At 46.7% G+C, this 21158-nt stretch overlaps 1 protein-coding gene across 2 annotated transcripts in view; it reads right to left on the bottom strand.

The window, feature by feature from the left end:
- Positions 1–21158, bottom strand: part of TWSG1 (twisted gastrulation BMP signaling modulator 1) — a 117269-nt gene that overhangs the window by 94717 nt on the left and 1394 nt on the right. The window contains exon 1 of one of the 2 annotated variants that reach the window (XM_086964946.1): positions 20606–21157. The exons of the other annotated variant lie outside the window; for it this stretch is intronic. The gene's annotated coding sequence lies outside the window, so the exon portion shown is untranslated. Of the gene's footprint in view, positions 1–20605; position 21158 lie in introns of those variants that run through there. 2 annotated transcript variants of the gene reach the window in all.

Consider the following 21158-nt stretch of genomic DNA (forward strand, 5'->3'; position numbering starts at 1 on the left):
AGGGATGAGAAGTGATGGAATCAAGAACAAAACTGAAAATGAGAAAAGAGAAAGGGGAGGAAGGGAATAAAGAGAAGAGAAAGGGAAGGAGCAATGAAAACAGAGTAAAGGAAGAGGAGCAACAAGGATTGAGAAAAATAACAGAAAAGCAAGAAAACGAAGAGAGAGAAGGAACGAGTCAATGACTGAAATGGAAATAAAAGAATTATTTTAGGTCTGTGTTGATAGTACAGCTGTCTGCAATGTCAGTATGTGTTCCTTATTGGATAGGCCTTTGCAGGCATCAGGGTGTCAATACTCATGCTCACAAAATTCCAAGGAAAGGAAAGACGGGCAGTGGCCATTGAACCTTGTTGCTGCATGATGAATGGTTTCCTGTCTGTGCAGAATGCACTGTTCAACGTAACCAACAAGAAAACTACAATTATCAGGCTACATGAATTATCAATTTCTTTGGAGATGGCAACCAGTGCAGGAAAGTAGGGGGAATCCACCTGATCTCACTATCGGCAGATGTCCCAGAGAAAAATGCTGAATTTGTCCTGGTGTCTGATAACTCAGCAGCGCCTGCAAGCTGTTTGTATTCGGCTGGGTGCCGCAACGTGCAGGCAGTAGGAGGGCTTTCTTATTTCAATATTCAGCTGGGAGCAAAAGTTATCTTACCTCTATTAAAATCCCATCGAAATTGCAGGGCACACAATGGTCTCTACAACAGGTATCTTAACCCTGTAAGATATTTTAAAATGCAGCCTCTATGTAACCAATTGAGTAACCTAGAACAGATTTACTGTCACATTTGTCATCTGTTAGCAATATCTTTGCAGCAAATTTAAAAAAAGAAATATTATGCTGCTACCAATGTTGCAGGGCATCAGTGGCACCCGCAATTGGCAAAAGAGGGTGCCTGAGGAAGAGGTGTCCTGCCTCTCGGATCCGTAGGCAGCAGTGCCCCAATAGGGGTGCATACATGCCACTAGAACATGTCAGGGATAAATACAGCTCCCTCCCACGAGGTTAGGACTGGTGCTGTGCTTACGTAGAGCTGCAGACACTTTAAACATGTCTATTTCAAAGTGGAAGAGACTGCTAAAACACCTACCATTGATTTCAGGCTGAAAATGAAGGATTATGAGTAAAATAAAGTGCCGCGAAAATGCCGCTAAATTTCCATATTTGTGCCGCTAAATTTCCAAATTTGTGCCGCTAAATTTGCTAATCCATGCCGCAATATCCTGGGGGGTCTGATTATTGGGTCCATAGACAACCAGATCCCGGGGACTTATCCTGTCCAACAGCCTGCTTCCCCTCCAACCTTGTCCATTGTATTGGCCCTTTTCTGCACCTATCTGCCATTCTGATCATGGGTCCCATATTTTAGCAAACTTCCGGGGCAGCCCCTAGCCCGGTATATCGGCTCCTATGCCTGTTTGCACCATTCCATATTGGATACTCATTCTCTCAAAGTCAGGATCATATCACATCCAGCTGTGCCACCACCAGTGCTCTGTTACACAGGAGGAGTGTGTATCTGTGCAGGATTACCTCCCCCGCCCACCCCCGACACCCTGAAGAGTCAGCCGGGTGGTGAGGAGAGCTCCAGGGCCTTTCCCAGCACCAGCTGAGCAAAGGCAGCTCCAACAGGGTTAGAGACAGGCAAAAGGCCCAGATCAGGTGGCCTTCTGGCCAAAGTCTACAATACGTACAGGATTTTACTGGCTCTTAAAATGACCACTTTGCATGAAAGCCTGCTGGAGTCTATATGCTTTCTGGCTACCCAGTGTGAGAACTGAATAGTCTCACCCTTGAAACCAGGGAAAGATCCCACCAACCTGGCCTTGGATTGCCCTATCACTATAGTAAACATTGATTACAAAATCCTCAGTAAGATCCTAGCCCTCTGCATCCATCGAGTGATATCTTGATTGGTTAACATAGACCCAAATGGTTTCATTCCGGTCAAGAACACGTCGTAGAGTTGCTGTCCTAGTGCTGGACTTGCAAAGCCATTCAATGCCCTCAATTGGTATTACCTCTTTTACAACATGTCCAAATTTTGCTTCCGTTCATGGATTATTTGTCTGATCTGCATATTTTACACAGACCCTACAGTCACAATCAAGATCGGGGGCCTTCTCTCTGAGTCCATCCCTGTGGGCAGGGTAACAAGGTAGGTATGCCCACTCTCGCAAATTGTATTTGCTTTAGTAATGGAGATCCTGGTGACCAGAGTTAGACTGTGTGGCGGAGAGCGGGGCATCCCTCGCCCTGACGGAATCTACACGATATCATGTTATGTAGATGATGTCCTCTTATCTCAAGGTCTTGTTATCTGATCACTCCCATATAGCTGAGCTACAGGCGGAGTTTAGTGCAGCCTCTGGGTGAACTGGGACAAATCCTGTATTTTCCCCTTGGTGCCTGGCATGGACTTCATATTCCTAAACTTGGGTGAGGGCCTGATCTAATGGGAGCCCACCTCCTTTCGCTACCTCAGCATCTGCTTGTACCACATGGTACAGAACCTGCTCCATGGGAACCTGACAACAAGCGGCCCCATCACTTCGGTCACAGGTGACCTTTTGCCAGCTCCTCCAATTGTCTGTGATTGGCTGCATCACAATTTCCAAGATGGTGATGCTTCCTCATCGCTTGTACTATTTCGCTAACCTCCCAGTAGCTGTCCCCTGGACGTTCTTCCAAAAACTACACAAGCTCCTGAGTGACCTAATATGACATAACTCTTAGTGGCCCCTACAACTACAGCACATGCAAGACCACGCAGGCCACAACTTCAAATATTATATGCAGCCCGACTGCAGTTGCTCTCCTACTGGCTTGCCGATCGCTTCCTTGAGGAAACCTGAACGACGGGTCCTCCACTCACCCACACTGAATTACTATCACTAGTAATCCCAGGACCTGGCCACCTGCTCCTCCTCCAGGTGTCCCTTGCCTGTTTCACCAAAGCCTTAGGGGGCCACAAAAAACATTCTTCCCTATACACCGGCAATACCTCTTCTCGGCCATTTGACTTCGGCTTTCGGACAAGGGGATTTGAATGCCCTGGACCAGGCAAGAATCCCCACTGTGGGAGACCTATTCTAAAATTGCCAACTGCACACTTTCCTGATCCTGCTGGAACAAAATGGGCTGAACGAGGGGCAATTTCTCCTCTATGCCGCCTTAAAGGGCACACTTAGGGATATCTGTGCCATCCACAACAGAGAACCGGACACTCATTGGCTACTGCAAACCTTACATATGCTGGGTAATGGTAACAGACCAATAAGCTGGCTTGCAAGTGCTTTGGTGGCTTTGACACACCTCACTGTGGCCCGAGACATACTTGGGAATCAAAGTTCGACAAAACCTCCATGACAGAGAGTGGGCTAAAGCGTAGCCATACACAAGAAATGTGTCACAGAATGCCAGTCTTAAACTCATTCAATTTTATGTACTGCACAGGGTCTACCTCTCCCCTTCGGGGACTGACAAAATATTTTCTGGAGCCACAGACCTTCGCATCACATGCAGCACCACTGCCGCAGACATGAAACACGTGCTGTGTGATTGCCCCCAATTTCACCCATTCTGGAACACAGTGTTGTCCAAGCCTGAGATGGTCACGGATTAACAGGAGACAAGATTCTGAGAGACAGGGTCCTTTGGCTATAGAGTAGGTCCTATCGACAAAAAAAATTGTGGTGTGTTTCTTCAATCTTGCTCTCATTGTTGCTAAAAGGACCATAACCTGGAAGTAGAAACTCCCAGCACCCCCATTGGCCAAGGACTAGTTCAAGGTGTTACATCACCGGGCCAAAGCCAAGGCACTCCGCAGAGGAGGCACAGAGCCTATGCCGCTCTCCTATAGCCCAAGACTAAGTGGCCCTCCCAACTGCAGGGACTCTGAGTCCAAGACCTCTAGAACCCCATCCAACCCTTCAAAGAGCAACATTGCTTCGCCTCACTGAATTCTCAATAGCTTTAGATGTCCATTTAGGGCTGCCTCACAACACTGCAGGGTGGCTCTGCGCATTGTCTGGTTGTTCCTCGAATGAAGACCGGTAGCGGACTCGCTCCTAATTGACAGCCCCTTATACACAAGACACAGGACTCACATATGGATCAGCTATCCATATCATTTACACGCAACTCTTCCGCATGAAGAGCCCCATCCTTAATGTTGTTCAAAAATTACTAACAATTTAAAAAATAAAAATGATGGAAGGAACAGGGAAACTAATTTCTGTACTATATGAAACAGCGATACACCTGTTGGGGACCTTGGTTGTTGAAATCAGAGAGAAAAGGGATAAGGTAGCAAATACACCTCTCACGGGCGACCAACAGCAATATCTGTGAAGACTAACCTAGTGCATTTCAATTAATTAGAAGCGCAAACTATTGCACTTTAAGTGCTCACGTCATTTAGTTTATACTCAAAATGGGCTTTAACATGTGCATCCAATTACCACTAAGCAATGTAACTTTGACAGGCATGATTTTTATACACCAAGAAAGGCTATACCGTAGCATAGAGGCATTTTGAGAGGAAACAATTAAAAAAATTGAACAAGCATTTGCAATGCAATAGGTCTCGCATTTATGAGAGTTTGAGCTATTGTCATTGTAAACGACAATGCCTTTTATGTTTGTGCTGTTTTTAAAACAGAGGAGCTTGGTGTTTATTTTTCTGTCTCTGACTTCAAAGTAAGATTTATGTGACATCATACTGGCTACTGAGGGTCTGCTTAAGAAAGGCTGTACAATGTTATTTTTTTTCTTAGCATACAACAAAATGTAAACGTCTGTAAGTGAACTGGGCTGATTATCAAATCAATACATTGGATGATGACATTTCCAAAATTATTGTTTGTGTACTGTATACTTTTATCAGTAAAACTATATGTGAGTGCAAATGTAATGGTCATTTCAATTACAGATGTGGTGTCTGTAATGGCAGTACGCTACCATTCCATGCATACTCCACGTTACCCCAATCTACTCCACTCCACTTTGCACCATCCCACGCCACTACACCCTACTCTGCACCACTCCACATTACTCCATTTCACTCCAAACTGTCACCATACTATTCTTTGCACCACTCCACGCCTCTACTCTACTCCACTCTATGCCAATGCACTCTACCCCACACGACTCCACTATGCACCACTGCACTTTTTGCCATTTCACTCTACACCACTCCACTCTATGCCACGCTACTTTGCAACACTGCACTCTATGCCACTGCACTCTAGTCTGTACCACTCCGCGGTATGCCAGTGCACTCTATGCTAATCCCCTCTATGCCATTCTAATATACTCTGCACCACCTTACCCTACTCTGAACTGTTTACTCTACACCACTGCATTCTGCACCACTCCATTCTACTCTGCACCACTATACGCTACTGAGCTCTATGCCAATGTACTCTACACCCCTTGATTCAAAACCAATGCACTCTATGTCAATATATTATGCAATTCAATTCAAAAACTTTATTCGATCATTGATTAATAATCATAAAAGTACATACATACATAAGTAATAAAACATGAGGGTACAGCAGGTTTTAAGTTAATCACATATCAAAAAAGGGTGCTTTTCCTCAAGCTTATCGATTTTAAAATATATACAGCAGTAAAAAAACAGATGTCCTGTGAATTAAGTCCAAATAAAAGCCCCATGGCCGATACAATAGTGGATACATTATATTTTTTGAAAAGCGGTTTCAGATATACTTTTCGAAGGTGGAGATAAAGAGGGCATAACAATAAAAAATGCTCCGTACTTTGCTTTGTGGTCCCATCACACGGACAGGGGGCAGTAGTATAGGTCTTCATTACAGGATACGCAACAAGCAAATGAACAATCCCCATCCGTAATCTTGTCAATACATATTGGTGGGATCGGATAGTAACCAATTTAAGGTATCCTGAAAGCCCCATTTCTTCCTTAGTGTATCTGTCGTAAAAAATATGTGAGGAGAACTGAGCAGTAGCTGCGTTACGCTTCACCATGCTAACCCTCAGAAATTCATGTTTAATCTCACTCTTCGGGATATCTAAAACACAAGAAGGGTTATCACGCACCGTGAGATTAAAAACATCATTAAATGTTCGGATAATATAGTTAAGCCAGGGGATGCGGGAACATTTGTCCATGTGAAGACAATCTAAAATAATCTTTCTTGTAAAACCAGTCTGTTCCTTAGCCCATATAGATCTCCATACTAACAGGGGTCTTAATCTGATCAAGTCAGATAGATGTTCTAGACCAACCTCCTGATGGATCAGCTTTGTTGAGGCAGAAGATGGTAAACACAGGAGTTTTTTGACAAATTTGTTTTCCTCAACCTGGAGCATGTTGTTATTACAATGGCCCCACACTCCTGAGCCATATAGGGCCAGAGCAACACATTTATGGCGATATAGGTACAACATGTCTGGTATCCGTCTTGAGCCTAACTTGGATGCAAACCTAAATATGCCAAAAGAACACTTGGCCATTTTGGCTCTTACATTAATCATTTCAGGTGTCCACATCCCCCCACTGTTAAAAGTGATACCCAGATAACAGAATTTGTCCACCACTTTTATAGTTTGGTCCATAACTGTGAAGGGCCTTAAGTTTTTAATTTTCTTCCCACAGGGCATTATAAAAGTTTTCGAATTATTAATTTTTAGTTTTCTCCCATTAATAAAATCTGCAAATTTATTCATAAGTTTTTGCAGCCCTAGAGGGGTTTGTGAGAGCAGAACCGCGTCATCCGCGTAAAGCAATATTGGGATGGAAAAGCCGCCAGCAGTCGGTGCATCTGCACTGATGGTCCGTAGTTCCGACTCGATTGCATTAATAAAAAGGGAGAAAAGAAGAGGTGCAAGGACGCATCCCTGCCTAATTCCAGAACCTACTTTAATACTGGATGTACACTCCCCCGATTGCCCGTATCTTATCTTAGCCGTCAGATTCCTATAAAGTTGGGCCAAGAAATAGATAATATCCTGTGGAGCACCCATGTCCAACAAGGTTGACCACAGAAGGCCATGGTCAACCAAGTCAAAGGCACTGGACAGGTCGGCAAAGCAAAGGAACAACGAGCCTTGTTTAGCCCGTGTATATTTGCATATAATAAGGTCTAAATTAATGCACTGTTCTATGGTGCCTAACCCCTTGCGGAATCCGTACTGAGAATCCGCAAGGATCCCTTTATCTTCTACCCATTCCTCCAGGCGACTCAGTAATACCCTACTCATAATTTTTAGGGAAGCAGTGAGGAGAGAAATCGGGCGGTAGTTTTTTGCCTCACCCCTCTCCCCTTTTTTATACACCGGGATAATGATTGATTCCCCCCAAGTCTGTGGGGCCGCAATCATTGCAGCAGCATTAAAAACCTTTGTTAACAATGGGCTCCATATGGAAACCTCGGCTTTATGAAGGTCAACGGGTACCCCATCAGGGCCCGGCGCCTTTCCCCCCTTACTGACCCAGATGGCAGCATCCACCTCAGAGACTATGATATTAAGAGGTATGGGGATAAAAGCCAGGGTTTCCCTATCACCCCCTACAGCTAGTCCTTCGGGGTTAAAAATACTAGTAAAATGAGCCACCCATTGTTCCTCAGATACCTGGGCAGACATTACCGGGACTTCTTCATTTTGGAGGAAGGGACTATTGACAGTGGACCAGAAGAGCTTGGTATCCTTAAGATCCACTGCCTTAGTCAGGTTGTTCCAGGCCTCTTCCCTTAGTTCCTGTTTCCTATCCCTCAGATGAATTGAGTATTCCCTTCTGAGGGTTTTAACTGCTTCCTTATCTCTGGGTTTACACTTAAGAGCAACTTTGAGTCTTTGTAAGGATTTAGTACATTCCCTGTTAAACCATCCCCTGTTAATCCTAGGGCCCTTTGGTTTTCTTCCAGTTAAGATTTCTGCAATGTTTTTATTAATGATGTCGAAACTAGCTAGAATATCAGCATTATCCTTTTCGGGTTCGAGACAGCATTCCACCTCATCTATACAAGCAGACACAATGGTACATAGTAAATGTTCCTCATTTTGCCTACCCCATTTAATTCTAGGGCCATTGGGTCTATGTGGAACTACATCTGTCACTGCACCATGTAACGCCTTTACTTTATCCCCCCACAAGGAGAGATACATTGTTAGACAGTTATGATCGCTTAGGGCTGGGTCTACTATTACGGGTAAGGAACACAAAGCTGTAATACTGGAGGAGACAATGAGGTAGTCGATAACCGTGGCACAATTCCTACCAATAAAGGTCGGTACCGAATTGCCCTCACTGTCTACGCCAGGTAACATAATGCATAAATCCATTTTAAGCATAAGAGTGTTTAGGGATTCCCCATAAACCGAGTGTAAAAAATGGGTCTGATCTTCCCCCACCTCATCCCCATACCCACACACCCTTTTGCCAACAAATGGGCACATGTGAATGTTGAAATCTCCGCCCCACAAAATATCAAAAGACACATCACTGCGCCCATATAACCTTTCCACCTCCGCTTCAAGTTCATCAACCATATCTGTTTTTGAGTGGTTAAAGACATTGTTGTAGTGGTTTATAACTAAAACATTTCGCCCATTCCTGTGTTGTAACCACAACAACTGAGAGTGCAGACCGACGGTCCGGTGGTTTTTTACTCGAACCGGTAACCTCACAGAGAGCAATATCACCATTCCACCACTGGCTCTCCCCATGTTGGATGGCTGAGCATGGCAATTATAGGCAACATACCCATCAAGATAGACATCTTCGGCCGCCCAAGTCTCCTGGAGACACAAGATGTCAAATTGGGTTATAAATTCTAACCATCCTAGACGATCTATCTTGTTATTCCACCCAGCAATATTCCAACTCGCCATCTTATATCCCCGTTCTGTTAGACTAACAGCCTCAATAGATGGTGGGGGTAAGGTGTGGACGTGGGTTACTTCCCCTGGCACGGGGTCTTCAGATAGTCGGGTCAGACTTGTACTTCCACTGGCCGGGGTAGGAGTATCTGAGTTACAGTGAAGCTGCCCAGAATTACGTGTATTACCCCCAGAGCTACAAGTAGCATTGTACCCATTAGGTGGGTTAATATCAGTTGAGCCTTTTTCCCCCGTGCCTACACCCGTGTCTCCCCCTGTGTCTCCACAGAATTCCTTATCCCCCTCCCCTGTGGCCCGATGGCATCAGTCACAGTCTTCCAGGCCACTAAACACGTCAAACCTGTTGGTGGTATCTAGGGGTGTAAAAGGTTTGAGATGATCCATTCTCCTGTGTGTTAGGGAGTTGTACCTTGGGCCTATAGTATTCCACCCATACAGATCTACAGCTATAGGTGGTTGCTTGTCGTTAAATATAGGACCGTTATTGTAGACAGGTGGACGATATGGGTTTGAGAGCATTTGCCTCAATAACGGGGGCGGGGGGGCTCGCTGTGATTCATGATTAGGTGGGAACACCACTGAGCGAGGATAAAAATATGTTAGGGGACGGGGGGTAATAGATTTACTTCCGTGGTCAGACGGCCAGTTAAGTATAAAATGGACGGCATTCTGATCTCTAAAATTAATGACCACTATGTCTCCCTCAATATCTTTAGGTCTTCCTCCCAGCCAAGGAAGGCGGCGGACATGGACAATTTCTCCATTGATATTATTTGCAATAGGTCTGTGTAGACTTAACCAATGCGATATTTTATTTTTCAACTGGGCAAAACCCTCCCGTTTGTTCTTCTCCAGCTCTGGTACCCCAGTAAGGACTACTACAAAGGGTACAGCTTCTGGTGGAAGTTCTGGAAGGGGGCCCTTGTTATAATTACCTCGAGCCGGCCGCTCGTTTCCTCTCTCTCTATTTTTATTCCCTGGGGCTTGACCAAGATTATTCCGCTGTCCATTAGATGTTACAGCCAGGGACAATGTGGGTTTACTGTTAGGTCCAACAGGGTTACTCCCTGGTGTACTTCCACTCATATTATTTGAGGATTGAGGCAGAATGGTAGTCTGAACAGGGGTAGGTATAGTAGTTATAGCAAGAATACCTGATGAAGAAGGTAAAATTGGGGTTTGTATAGGGGGATTAGGCAACACTTTATTAGTCACTATCTTGGTTCCCAGTTCATGTTCTATCTTCCCAAGTCTGTCTTCTAATTTACTAAGTCTATCTACGATAGCCAGAGTATAGGTCCTTATTATAGACTCTATGCTATCGATCAAGGCCCTCTTTGAAGGTTCCTGTAACGTCACCACCGCGGGGGGGCTGTCGGCGGTGGAGATGACAGGGTCGGTAAGGGGAGTTACACATGGATGCGTAGGTGATATAACTATCCTTCCTTTGTCTGTTACTTTAACCCGTCCTCCCTTAGTACTGTCGTCCTTTTTAATGCCAAAGTCTGCATGATTAATTTTCCTCTTTGGAAGGTCAGATTTTTTACGCCTTTTTGTCAGAGGAGGGCCATAGATTTTAACTGGCGTGACTTTTTTTGCCCTACTTTTAACTACTTTTGTTTGTTTAGGGATGGGGGTAATTTGTGCTTTGGTTATAACAATAGATTTGGTTGTACTGGGAGTGGTAGCAATGGTTGACAATTTACTAGTAGTGCCTAAGGGTTCAAATTCGCTCGTAGGTGTTTCCTCTCTAAATATTAGAGGGATGCTGTCCTGCGAGGGGGTGCAGACATTTTCAGTAAGAGTTCCGTCCCCCGTAGAGCTAATTAACACTGGTGACACCGGGAATGGTCTATTCTTTAGGCTTTCAACCGACCGCCGTCGCTCAGCCCGAAGTTCTTCAAGGGTGGGGGTAGTTGGAGAATCCAAGAGAGTTTTCTTAAAGTAATTATCTAATTTCCCATTTATCAAACTCACCGGCTTCTCAGGGCCAGGCAACTCCGGGGTTAGTATTTCGATTGACATAATGATTGGTAATATAATGTACCCCCCAAGCACTTACACAATAGTCCTAGGCTGTTCAGTAATCGACCAGGGATTCTGGCCCAGTCCAGTCTCTGTGGGCCTCTGAGGGTCTCAGAGGGTCCGCCCTTAGTCCGGGCTTTGTCCCGGGTGATGTCCCGCACACGCGTCCCGCTGACGCGTAATAACTTCAGGACTTATGCTGACTGTGGATAGAGGGGGTGGAGTCACGGGAAGAGGCGGCAGGTGTGCTCGATGGGACACGCACAGCCTGCTGGGCCTCGCAGTCCCGTCCTCCTGCACAGCAGCTCCCCACTCGATTTCCAATGCCCAACGGGGCTCCTTGCACACAGGTTCACAGGTTCCAATGCCCAACGGGGCTCCAGGAGACAGCAGGCAAAACGGATCCAAGACTCCTCTGCGAGCGAGGGGTTATCAGCAGTCAGCAGGTCAGCAGGGGGCGGAGTCACGGGTCGGCAGGGGGCGGAGTCACGGGTCAGCAGGGGGCGGAGTCACGGGAAGAGGCGGCAGGTGTGCTCGATGGGACACGCACAGCCTGCTGGGCCTCGCAGTCCCGTCCTCCTGCACAGCAGCTCCCCACTCGATTTCCAATGCCCAACGGGGCTCCTTGCACACAGGTTCACAGGTTCCAATGCCCAACGGGGCTCCAGGAGACAGCAGGCAAAACGGATCCAAGACTCCTCTGCGAGCGAGGGGTTATCAGCAGTCAGCAGGTCAGCAGGGGGCGGAGTCACGGGTCGGCAGGGGGCGGAGTCACGGGTCAGCAGGGGGCGGAGTCACGGGAAGAGGCGGCAGGTGTGCTCGATGGGACACGCACAGCCTGCTGGGCCTCGCAGTCCCGTCCTCCTGCACAGCAGCTCCCCACTCGATTTCCAATGCCCAACGGGGCTCCTTGCACACAGGTTCACAGGTTCCAATGCCCAACGGGGCTCCAGGAGACAGCAGGCAAAACGGATCCAAGACTCCTCTGCGAGCGAGGGGTTATCAGCAGTCAGCAGGTCAGCAGGGGGCGGAGTCACGGGTCGGCAGGGGGCGGAGTCACGGGTCAGCAGGGGGCGGAGTCACGGGAAGAGGCGGCAGGTGTGCTCGATGGGACACGCACAGCCTGCTGGGCCTCGCAGTCCCGTCCTCCTGCACAGCAGCTCCCCACTCGATTTCCAATGCCCAACGGGGCTCCTTGCACACAGGTTCACAGGTTCCAATGCCCAACGGGGCTCCAGGAGACAGCAGGCAAAACGGATCCAAGACTCCTCTGCGAGCGAGGGGTTATCAGCAGTCAGCAGGTCAGCAGGGGGCGGAGTCACGGGTCGGCAGGGGGCGGAGTCACGGGTCAGCAGGGGGCGGAGTCACGGGAAGAGGCGGCAGGTGTGCTCGATGGGACACGCACAGCCTGCTGGGCCTCGCAGTCCCGTCCTCCTGCACAGCAGCTCCCCACTCGATTTCCAATGCCCAACGGGGCTCCTTGCACACAGGTTCACAGGTTCCAATGCCCAACGGGGCTCCAGGAGACAGCAGGCAAAACGGATATATTATGCACTACTGCACTCTACCACACTGTACTCTGTCACTGCACTATGCACAATACTCTGAGCCACTACACTTTATTATACACCACTCTGTGCCCCTGCACTGTACGCCAATGCACTCCACCCTACACCACACCACTGTACTCAAAGACAGTATACTCTGCAACACTGTCCAGAGACGAGAGGGTGGTGCCGACTGACTCTAGAACAACTATTTATTAATGCATGACCGATATGGGGTGCCCCACTCATCCCAGAGATCTACAACACTGTGGTTTCATAGTGACGGTGGGCTGAGGCAAATAAATAATTCAGTGTGATATGACTTCTTATTGTTTATAGTCTTCTTGTAATGCTCCTCTAGCTGTTGGGGTGCATATTTTCCAGTTGCAGGGCATATGTTTTACAATAGAGCACTATAAGTTTAAATAAATATTGTAAACTGTTCTTGTGTCCCTTTTGTTTATTGTGGACATGCACGAGTAAAAAATGAAAGGTTGACGCTATATTTCCATGGTTTTTCCAAGGGGACTAGTGTGTTGTGTTCCGTGATGCTAACTTAGCTGTACCTCTGGAAAAGTTAGAAGGGCAGGAAAAGCACTATTCACTGGTCTGAATTTGGGGCTCATAGGTACTGATGTGGCATGGTGACTCAGTCCCTACATACTGACATTCTGTGTTCCCAGGAATAGTTTGGTTTACAAACAGAATCCCTGCAACACACTCTCTGTCACTGCACTCTAAGCCAATCCACTCCTAAGTGACTCTAATCTACTCTGCACACTGACACTGTCACTATACAACTGCACTCTACGCCACTTCACTCTACCTTTAAACAATCTACTCTATGCCACTGCAGTCCACGCCACTCTACGCCACTGCACTCAAAACCAATACACTCTACACCAATGCACTCTATGCTTATCTACTCTGCACCGCTGCACTGTATGCCACTATACTCTACGCCACTGCACTTTAAGCCACTCCACTCTATTCTACTCTTCACCACTGAACTCAATGCCACTCTACTATACACAACTGCACTCTACAACAGTATACTCTGCAACACGGCATTCTCAGCCCCTCTACTGTATGCCACTGAACTCTGAATCACTCCACTCTACGGCAATCCACTCAAAGCCACTCTTATCTAGTCTGCACCACTGCACTCTGACACTTTACGCTATACTACTGCACTCTACTCCACTCTGAAACAATCTACTCAATGCCACTGCAGTCTACGCCACTCTATTCTACTCTACACCACTGCACTCTATGCTAATCTACTCTGCACCCATGCACGCTACGCCACTCTACTCCATTCTATACCATTTCACTCTACATTACCTTACTCTGCTCCACTGTACGCCACTACACTCTACACCAATGGACTCGATGCCACTCTACACTACTGCACTACATTCTCTGCCACTGAACTCTGCGCCTCTGCACTCTACTCTGCACCACTGCACTCTACTCTGCACCACTGCACTCTACACCACTACAGCCTAGGCCACTCCAATCGGCACCACCGCACTCTACTCTGAAACAATCAACTCTACGCCACTACACTCTCCGTCACTCTACTTCCCTTTGCGCAACTGCACTCTGCTGCGCCACTCTACGCTACTGTACTGTAAACCACTGAACTCTACGCCATTTCACTCTACTCAAAACCAATGCACCCTATGCCAACTACTTTGCACCACTGCAACATATACCACTATACTCCACAACATTCCACTCTAGGCCCCTGCACTCTACGCCACTCCATGCTACATCACTATACAGCATAGCACTCTAAGTCACTGCATTCTACATCACTGCAAACAACACCATTCTATTTTACTCTGCCCCACTCTATGATCCTGCACTATGACACTCTACATGACTGCACTGTATGCCACAGCGCTCTACCTGCGCTACTAGACTACCATGCACCACTCCAATCTATGCCACGCCTCTCTACGCCCCTCCAGTTTACTCTGCACCGCTCTACTCTATGTCATTGCACTCTGCCTCAATGCACTCGCCACCACTTTACTCAAAGTCATCGCACTCTACACCAATCTACTCTGCACCACTGTGCATTACGCCACTTTACTCTAGCCCACTCTCCTTCATGACACTCCACGACACTATGATGCTCTTCTCCATTAAACTCTGCTCCACTGACACTCTACTCCACTCTATGCCACTCCACAGCACTCTACCCCACTCTATGCCGTTCTACAACACTACTCCACTCTACGTCTCACTACGCAACTCCCTCTATGCCACTCCATGCCACTTTCCTCCACTCTATTCTATGACACACTACTCCACTCCCTTCTATGCCACTCCACTCTGCTCAACACCACTTCACAACACTCCACTAAACTCTGACACTCTACTCCACTTCACACCACTCAACTCTACCCCCTTCCACTCTATGACATTCTACTTCGTCAATTGCACTCCATAACATTGTACGCTACTCCATGACACTCCTCTCCACGCTGCTATATGACACTCTACTCCACTTTATGACACTCCACTCCACTCCACTTTACTCCACTAACTTTTAGCCATGCCAAACAGCAGCCACTCTGGTGTACAACATTGCTAAAACCTATTGGCAAAGACAATAGCACGTGCATAGGCAAGACCATTGGCTTTGCCAGTGTTTGTTTATGGCACAGAGTACAGCTGATAGCCAAGCACAGAAAAAACACACTTCATTGTGCCCAAGTAGTGAGTGTTCCTGCTTGGAGACAGCCCCATTGCTACTGGCTGGGAGAAGCATCCCTTTAAACAAAGGCCGTGTTCAGACAGCAGCCTAAGAAGGGCACCTCAAACCGGTTCTGGCGTTTAAGACAGTAGACTAGAGCCACATCGCGTCTTGAAAGTGTGTATAGGGGTGGTATGCAATCGATCCAGTTTGTTCCAATCCCTGGTCCTTCTTGACCAAGTAAGCGAGTGCTCACACAGAATTGGAAGAGCTGCTGTGTAAACAGCCTGGGGTCTGCCTCACAGCCCGTCTCCCAGAGGTGAGGAGACATCCCTTGAAATCTGCACTTTCTACTTGATGAGCTGAGGGTCTCCCTAGTGCTTAGAAGCCTGCTTGCTGGGAGTGGAAGGAGTGTGCATGGCTCTGCATGAGAGACTTTGAAGGATGAGAACACTGCACACCATGTTCCTGGTATGTGGAGCACCCGGAGAAAGAAGACAATTTCAGAAAGCAGGAGCAGCCTGTATCAGGAGTGGATCTCCCAGTTTCAGTGCAGTCCCTTCATGAGGCCTGCCCCGAAGATTGCAGTAAACCAAGTGCCGTCATATCCACTTTGAGCCACTAAAGCTGTGATCTAGGGCTGCTGGCGCCAGAAAAACAAGATGGCGTGTTGCCACTGTGTCAACTTAATCGTCCTGAGATGCCGCCACTGTGAACCTGAGAGGCTACAACTGTGCATCGCCTTTGTGCATCTGACTGGCTTGGGTGGCAGGACCTGAAGGCCACCGTTATAAGTCTGATGGGCCAAGGAGGCCACAACTGCTGGCGAAGCTGTGCCTCGACACCTGAAGCTGCCATACAGAGTTCATCCAGCGACGTCAATACCAGAGAGAGGCTACTAGGAAGACAGAAGGTGCACAAAGGTATTACAAGGCTTCACCCGCGGCTGAACCAAAAGGACTAAGATGCGCTCACAGGAGGTCCAGAGTGTGAGACTTTCTGCCCAATATATGCCAGGGGTGGGAAGGAGTGGCTGAGCTGCGCTTCTAAGCACCATAGAGATAGCAATGATATAATGTGCCCCTACGCTTAGATCATTCCTCTGCCATAAGATACAGGGGACTGTAGATCTTGGATTACCTGGGTGGAGAGAAGACGCTGGGGCAGGAGGGTGTAGTACCTTGTAGATTTTGTTAAGAACCAATTAGAAAAAAAGCGTGGTAGAGATAAGACTGTGAAGGGCTCTAGGGAGGACACCCTGATAGGAACCCAAAGAGGGAGTGCTCTGGTGTCGGGTTAGTAACCACTGAGCAAAGATTTTCCCGTGACACACCCAGTTGTGTCCCCCAAATGTGCTTTCCAGTGTTTCTCAAGACATTTTCACTTATCCACCAGTTTCAAGTGTATCACTGTCATCAACCCCAGGAGTCATAACCGTGGGTAGGTTAAGCCCTAAAGAGCCACCTGATAAGACTGTAGACCGATGTCTGGTGCGGGCCCTAACCCCTGGGCGGTGAAGCAGGATCCCCTCCTTTGCTCTACACCCTGACAGCCAGTACTGGCACCCCAGTCAGTGGTGACCTGCAGGACATCACTCACTTCCACCTAACACAAAAAAGTGAATGACCAAGTTCTAGAGGTCGTGCTCCAAAAATTGTGCCCCATTCCTAGTCGAGATAGGCTCGGACATGGGAAGAACTAGTGAATCTGCATGCTAGTGGCTCTGTCCCTGCTTAATGCCAAAATGTCCATATCTTAGGCGCCAGGACGCCCCTTCGCTGGGGCAGCTGTGCGCCGAATAAAAGTTATTAACATAACATAACAAAAGCAGGTTCCCCAATTCTATCATGCGTCTACCCCGACCCCCCCCCCCCCTTTCCCCAGGGAGATTTTCAGTTTCTTCTGTCCCCCACACACACAGGAGGAGCAGGGAAGGGACAAGTAATGCACAGTGACATCATGGGCAGCATCTGTCAGATACAGAAGCCAAATTTAAACCTCTCTGGTTGTTTCCACCACAATCATAATCTCGCTCAACAACCACACCCCTGGAGGAACACACCAGTCATCCCTGAAGACACTGGTACTCACTCTGGACTGGCTTCAGGGACACCTAAATACCTCATCCTTTCCTTCTGACAGGACATCCAGTGTGCTTCCCAATAAGTAAATAATTTAGATGTTATTGCTTGATTAATTTAAATGATTGAACATAAATAAACGAATAAAAGCATTCTTAAAAGAACATTTGTCGAATTTTTAAATTTTCTCTTATGGCTCCTATACTATACCGTGGCTATTCAAGCAATAAAAGTGAAGTTGTACAGGGCAAGTGTTGGGAAGTATGACTCTACTCTGCTTCTTCATGGGTCCTCGATGGCCTGAAAGTGCAGGGCACAAGCTCCTTTGCCTTATGGCAGGCACAAAAGGGATTTGTTAGTCGCCTTGCTCATTTCTGACAGGGCCAACTTCATGAACTTGAGAAATCGAGTTCGGAGGTGCCATGCAAGCCAGCTTCTACCGCTGAATTACAAGTTCGAATGTTTAGGCCTTTGAATATAAGTTTCAGCCAAAAAAGTGCTTCCTAATGGTAGCTTGTCCAGAAGGCTATAATACAGCACATCTACTGCAATCACTCTGCACACTTCACATACATATCAGAGAACACAGCACTAGAAATAACAGCCTTCAAAACACTGAAAATTATATAGCTGCAAACCAGCTACTATTACATGTTTCGAGCAAAGGCCAAGGAGGTGTTTATCTCCCAGCATAACCACTCATGCTTTGGCCAAATATTTGGTCAAAATCTGCACCATCATTATTTGTCTGTGCCTTCTAGAGAAAACATGGCCGAGATAGCTCCAAAATGTGAACAACTGTAATGTCAATCATGACAGAACTCTGGATGGTCTGTCAATGGCACGCGCGCTTTGTAGGCCAACTCACTCCATTGCAAGTTAGAGTCTCCTTCAAAATGCTTGGAAGGATTCACGCAAACCTGTGTTGACCTGGATAACCCCTCCCAACAAATAAATGCCACTCTAATGTCCTAAACCACTCCAGAATCTCCGATTTACTTGCAACTACACCAGGAGAAGGTGGCAGCCCAGCTCAGGAAAGCCTAACCAGCACTAGTCCACAACTTCAAGAAGTACTGTGCTGTCCTCAAATAATTCAGGACCCACCCCTTCCTAGAGCTACTTTCGCCCTCAGGCAGCTAAAACACCCATTCAGCGAGTCACCATACCCATGGGCAACACAGCACGTTCATTACACATACTCAATTCCTTAAACACAAATAAAGGATATCAAAAATTAGAGCGAGATGGCTTAAGTAGGTGGCTTCTAGGGCAAATTGTATGTTTTAAATGTCTTTAAGATATTGCAGAGTAAAACACGCATGCCAAGCTTCCATAATGATTGACAATTACAATGTGTTTGTGAAAGGAACCACGCCCCAAGATAAAATAGAATTGTGTTCTGTATCAGATGTCTGTATCAAACTCAGACATCCATATCAAACCCCAGGGTCGGATTGGCAGAGCAGGCAATTGGCTATTGTCCGAGTGGCCTGAGGCAAATGCCAGCTAGTCGGCTGTTTTTGTTTAGCTGAAAATAAACTCCCAACATTTGCCTTGGTTGGTGGCACACAGCCCGAAAGGCTGCTGCAGGTGAAGAGCAGATGCCAGACCTCAGCATGACCCAGTACAGACCCTGGGTGCTCACTGTCATATGCAGTAGGACAATAAACCAAACTGAGCCGGCACAGCATGTGGTGCGTCTCCACCCATCCTGAGTCACTGAGCGGGACAATGAGGCCTCAGGGAGTGGCGAGGCATTTTTTGAGCATCACAGCTAGCACTAGTGTAAGTGGGGATGGAGTGAAAGAGGGTTTGTGCGTGCAAACAGACAGATTACAAATGGTGGCCATTTAAGAGGCTCTACGTTTGTCTCCAGCAGCAGACAAATGAGCCTGAGGTGTTTGCTGCCACCTTGTCACCTTCAAAACTGCGAGGGGGCCCCGTTTTCAATTGAGAGAAAATATTAAAAAAAAAAAAAAGGCTAGCAATCAAACTGAGAAAAAAAACTTTGGTGACAACTCAAAACAATTGTTTTTTACAACATTACTGTGTAACACATTCATCCCGGTACAAAATGACAAAGGAAAGAGTAACAAAATGAAATGTGAGGCGAAAAGTGAGATATGCCAGGTGAAGAAGAATAACAAAAAGAAGGGAAGAGAAAGGGATTAAGAAAGAGGAAAATAACTCCCCCGATACTAATTAAGCAACATTTATGAAAACTAATTATCCACAAGTGTGGGCCAATTCTTAATTTGGTGCCCAGGCCTAATTTTGATCCTAGTCTAACCCTTCCTTTTTAGAAAGCGTTCTCCAAATCATTCTGTCACTGAAGAAAAATATCCGAATATGCCCGAACTAGTTTTTCTAGATTGGTCAAAAGTTTATTTTGAGCCATGCATAACTGTTGTCACATTAAGATTTACGATAATCAGCCGTCATCCCTCTTCCGTTTTCTTATAATTGTGTGCAACGGGTGAACTAATGTAAATGTCACTTCCTGTTTACAAAAACAAATAAATACTATAATTTCAAGGTTTATGAACTGCTGCACAACGGCAGGCATGTTCAGAGCCAAAAAGCAGAGGTAACAATTTTTCTAAAACGTTTAAACGGTTACTGTTTTTTTACCACTGGAACCTCAGTTCACCCTGGAATGCTTAGCAACCCCTCTATTAGAAAGTCATAGAAGAAAGAAAAGAAGGGCACGTTTAGACAATAAACTGAAAGTGAGGCCGGGCCCACCAAAGTGACGATCATTTTAATTGTCATTCATCTTTGACAGGAGAGAAGAACGTTATTTTTGTTTAAACGACTTCACGAGCAATGTTATTTTTCCATTTATGTTCGTTTATAACCGATTATTCACCCCTTCTCCGTATACTTGGTATCAGTACGAAGAAGCTGTTGGCTATTCAATGTAACACTTTCTGGAAGAGTTGAAGTCTTAAATGAGACGAGAGAACTTGATTTTGAATGAGACAAACAGTGAGAGAGACTTGGCCCTCTGAAATAAGACGAGATTCTGCATGTGGACAGTGGAAAGCACCATTCAATTGCATATCAAATGTTATCACATTTACAGCCGAACTTGCTGATTGAGTTTGTCTATTTTCCAAGTATAAAACTTATATACACCCGTTAATAAGGTCCGCCTTTTTTTCCTCTAAATCTTACAAAACGAGGGTACACATTTTCAAATCGTTGCCTAGTTCAGAAAAGTAACCTTACGATGCAAATGTTAGACTTTTTCTTAAATACGCGAGCATGGTGCTTTTCCGTGTTGTTGCAGGGGTGTAAACAAAGCTTACAAGAAAGTCCTATAGTGCAGGGGAGTTTACCTTGTGGCTGTCCGGCCTGGCCCTCCGCGCTCCTCCTCAGTGGCGAGCTTTCTCTCTCTTTTCCGCCGTGCCTCGCTCGCACCGAGCAGGGAGTCTCACTTCCTTCGTGCCTGCTCGGATCCCGGAGGCGTGTTTTGGGGAGGCAGGCACAGTACCTCCGCCCGAGTGCACATCGGCGGCTCACGAGAGCAGCAGCATCGCAGCGAGCTTAAAGAGACACTCGCTTCGTGCTGCAAAGCCCACGGCTCCCCCCGCCGACAAACTTTAAGAAATCCAGGAATGCTGCTGATTTCATCTCAGTCGGTAACAGCCCGCAGCGTCTCAGAACCAGCTTGCTTTTTTTTTAGTCATGCCATAAGCATGCGCTGTATAGGGGTGTACGTGATTTAATTCAATATTCTGAAGACTGCAGGGTGGTGGGGTTGGGTCACTTGTTAGGGCCACAAAAACGCCAGTGTTAGCATCGGCGTCTGATTTCCAAAGAAAACAATAACAACATCTGCGTTTGAAAGGAAAAAGTTTCGTTTTTTTTCTGTGATAATTTTCGCCATCT

Source organism: Lissotriton vulgaris, chromosome 4_1 (assembly GCF_964263255.1).
Source record: "Lissotriton vulgaris chromosome 4_1, aLisVul1.2, whole genome shotgun sequence".
In the NCBI taxonomy this organism is placed as follows: Eukaryota; Metazoa; Chordata; class Amphibia; order Caudata; family Salamandridae; genus Lissotriton; species Lissotriton vulgaris.